Source organism: Malania oleifera, chromosome 2 (assembly GCF_029873635.1).
Source record: "Malania oleifera isolate guangnan ecotype guangnan chromosome 2, ASM2987363v1, whole genome shotgun sequence".
Taxonomy (NCBI): domain Eukaryota; kingdom Viridiplantae; phylum Streptophyta; class Magnoliopsida; order Santalales; family Ximeniaceae; genus Malania; species Malania oleifera.
In genome coordinates, this window is record NC_080418.1 from 60,818,815 (window position 1) to 60,823,156 (window position 4,342).

Sequence of the window (4,342 nt, forward strand, 5' to 3'; positions counted from 1 at the left end):
AAGTAGATGGATCGGTGCTATGGTGGAGGAAATAAAGTCATTGCATAAGAATCAGATGTGGGAATCGGTGAAACTTCCAGAAGGGAAGAGGGCGATAGGATGCAAGTGGGTGATTTATTTGTTTTATTTGAATGACATGTTAATTGATGGGAAGATTTTGACTGAGGTTAATTAGTTGAAAACTCTGTTGAGAAAAGAACTTGACATGAAGGTTTTGAGTATGGCCAAGAAGTTTCTTGGGTTGGAGATTCGCATAGACAGAACAATAGGGAGATTATGGTTATCCCATGGTAGTTTTGTGAAGAATGTGTTGGAGTGGTTTAGCATAATTAACGCAAAATCGGTCACCGGTACACCATTAACGAATTATTTTAAATTGTCTACTACTCAATGCCCAAGGACGGACAATGAGGTTTGTGACATGTCAAAGGTCCCTTATACTAGTGCAGTGGGGTGTTTGATGTATGATATAACTAGTACAAGACTGGGCTGGCACAAACTGTCAGTGTGGGTACTTTAGACTATGGCATCATGTTCGGCAGGCAAGGATTTAAGTGGGGCATTCAAACTGCTGCGCAAGTATAAAATGAGACTAAATCCAGCTAAATGTGTATTTGGTGTGTCTGCAGAAATTTTTTTAGGGTTTATGGTGACCCACGGGGAGATAGAAGCTAATTCTGATAAAATACGGGCATTGATGGAGATGATGGCTCCTCAAACAAAAAAGGAAGTCCAATTACTGATTGGGAGGATTGCCTAGCTGAGCAGATTTGTCTTTTTTAAAGCATTACGAAAGGTGGGAGAATTTGAATGGGGATAAAAGCAAGTTAAGACTTTTGAACAACTTAAGCAGTACCTTAGTTCTCCACCCCTCTTGACGAAAGCAAAAACCAGAGAAGACCTTTACTTGTACTTTTCCTTTACTCAGCATGTAGTGAGTGTAGTCCTAGTTTGGGAGGAGGGTAGGCAACACAGACCCATATACTATACAAGTGTTACGTGGAGCAGAGATCAATTATACAGTAGTAGTGAAGGCAGCCTTCACAATCATCTATGCAACCTGAAGGATAAGACCCTACTTTCAGACACACAAGGTGATCGTGCTAACTAGCTTGCCGCTAAAGTAAATCCTTCAGCGGTCTGAGACCTCAGGCAAGATGGTAAGGTGGTCAGTTGAGTGGGGAATTCAACATCAGCTACAACCCAAGATCAGCAATTAAAGCCCATGTCCTAGCTGATTTGATGGTGGAGCAGGTCCGTGAAAATTCGGAGTCAAAAGTTTGGGTGTTGCATGTGGATGGTTCGCCAAACGACGCCATAGGGGGAGCAGGCTTAATCCTTACAACCTCGGATGGTTCTAAAGTATTGTATGCATTGTAGTTGGAGTTCGCAACAACCAATAATAATGCCAAGTACGAAGCCTTACTGGCAAGGCTACGACTATCGATATCTCTCGGAGTATAAAGGCTTCGAGATTCAAGCGATTCCCAGCTAGTGGTTGAGTAGGTGAAGGGCGAATTCAAAGCTAAAGATCAAAAGATGAAAAGATATCTAGCAAAGGCATAGGAATATATCCAGACGTTCTCTCAATTTACCATTGAGCACATCCCCCGAGCAGAAAATACAAAAGCTGATGCACTAGTGAAATTAGCTTCAGCTTCAAAACAAGATTGGGAGAGTGTCGTCTACCTGGAACGAATAGAGAAGCCAACTTACGAGGAGACCAATGGTAATGTAGCAGTAATAGAAGAGGATGAAGAAGACTGGAGGACCGTCTTGATATAGTATCTTCAGGATGGGTCATTACCGGAAGACAGGAAGTAGTCTCTGAGGATAAGAAGGAAGGCAGCCAAGTACACACTTATAGTCCAAGAGTTGTATAGGCGATCCTTGACATTGCCATATTTACAGTGCTTGGGTAGTAAGGATGGGGAACATATATTGACGAAGATTCATGAAGGGATATGCGGGAACCATCTAGCCAGTAGAGCCTTGGCCCACAAAACTCTGTGACAAGGGTACTATTGGCCCACTATGAAAAAAGATGCAATATAACTAGTAAAATGGTGCAACAAATGCCAAAAATGTGCCAGCATACCATACTTGCTAGCCAACATGTTATCCCCCTTAACTAATCCGTGTCCCTTCGCTCAATGGGGACTAGACATTTTGGGGCCATTATCACAAGCAGTTGGACAACTAAAATTCTTACTGGTGGCCATCAACTACTTCACAAAAAAGGTGGAAGTTGAAGCTCTGTCCATATAACAGAGCACAACATCACTAAGTTTGTATGGGCTTCAGTGATATGCAGATTTGGAGTACCTTGAGCCATAGTGACGGACCACAAAAGACAGTTCGACAATAGCTGTTTCAAAGCTTTTTGCGCTAATCTTGGCCTAAAGCTACTCTTTGCATCCGTGGCACATCCGCTAAGCAATGGGCATGTGGAAAACATGAACAAAACGATTCTGCACAACCTAAAGACACGTTTGGAGTCAGCACATGGTAGGTGGGTAGAGGAGCTCCCATCAATCATATGGACATTCTATACAACCCGACGAGTAGCTACAAGAGAAACTCCTTTTATGCTCGCCTTTGGAGCAGAGGCGGTTATCCCTGTAGAGATAGGAATCCCTTCTTGGCGAAGACAACATTTCAATGAAGAGAAGAACAGTGAGGTGTTGAGAACAGAGTTAGATTTGCTGGAAGACAAGCACGATCAAGCACAAATCAAAGTTGCGGCTTATCAGCAGAGGGTAGCTAGATATTACAACGCCTGTGTTAGAGCGCGGACTTTCAAAGTAGGAGATTTGGTCTTAAGAAAAGTACAAAACAACCCTGCAAAATCCGTGCCGAGTAAGTTGAAGCCCAACTAAGATGGGTCATATTAGATAGCAATAGAAATCAAACAAGGGGCATACACATTAAAAGATTTAGAGGGGAAGGAGATTAAGAACACATGGAATTATGATTTGCTAAAAAAATATTATTCATAATTATGTATGCTTCAAAAGTAAATTACATGGCAATAAAATTTCAACATGAATTTCCATCCCCAACTTCACTACCTTCTTCATCACCCCCTTCACCCTCTTCCCTTATGAAGGACTCTCATTCCATAACCAGCCGAGCAGATGCTGACCATGTTAAGGTCAGGATACTTGGTCTTGACCTACTCTCGACACCTCCGAAAACCTCCTTGGTATGATTGAGAGTTGTCCTCAAAGAATTGGTCAGAACTGCGATAGTTTGAAATCGCAGCACTAACAATAGCAGGGAGCTCTTCGCTCCAGATCCGAATAATCTCCTCTTGGAGAGCCTTCTCCCGAATGGCAGCAGCATTTAGCTCCTCTTGTAAATCCAGGTTTTGTTGTCGTGCCTCTATGGAGACTCGGTACATCTCAGTCACCTTATCTTCCAAAGTAAGGCTCATGGCTGCTAGTTGAAAAATAGCAAGGAAAACAATAAATGTATAAGAATGAACAACGAAATAAACTCATAAACACATCAAAAGCATACCCTGTAAGCGGTATGGCGAGTAGTTGAAGCAAGGCCTTCTAGGAGCATCATTTTCAACTCATAAGCATCCTCTAAATATATAGAGCGTCGGAGGGCAGCACTAGAGAGCACATGGCTGTGCAAACCTAACCCCTCGAATACGGTGGGTGGAGGTGGCTGAGAGGGGACTTCATCAGCTGTCCTAATAAAATCCAAGCCTTAATGGAAATACGTACTCCACAAAACAAAAAAGGAAGTACAAGTCCTCAGGCAAGGGTGGCATCATTAAGTAGGTTTGTCTCTTGCTTAGGAGATAAGTGTTCGCCATTTTTCAAACATTACGAAAAGTTAGAAGGTTTGAATGGGGTGAAGAGTAGGATAAATCTTTTGCATAACTAAAGCAATACCTCAACTCTCCACCACTTTTAACCAAAGTAGTTGCAAAAGAAGATTTGTATATATACTTGGCTTTTACTAACAATGTAGTGAGCTCTATCCTGGTTCAAGAAGAGGGCGGGCAACACAAACCAATATACTACATACGCAAGGTGTTACAGGGGCTTGAAATCAATTACTCAAGTACAGAGAAAGCTGCTTTCGCAGTTCTATCTACATTCAAGAAACTAAGACCCTAATTCCAAGCTCACAAAGTCACGATGTTGACTAACATGCCTTTGTGACAAACAATTTAGCGCCTAGAGTTCCAAGAAGATATCCAGTATATAATTAATCTATGTCGATGCCCTCGAAGGACATATTTACTTTGTTTCCAGTATATTGGACCTACATTTCTATTTCCATGGCTTGCTAGAGGAATCAGTGATCCAAGAGAAAGCAGCAA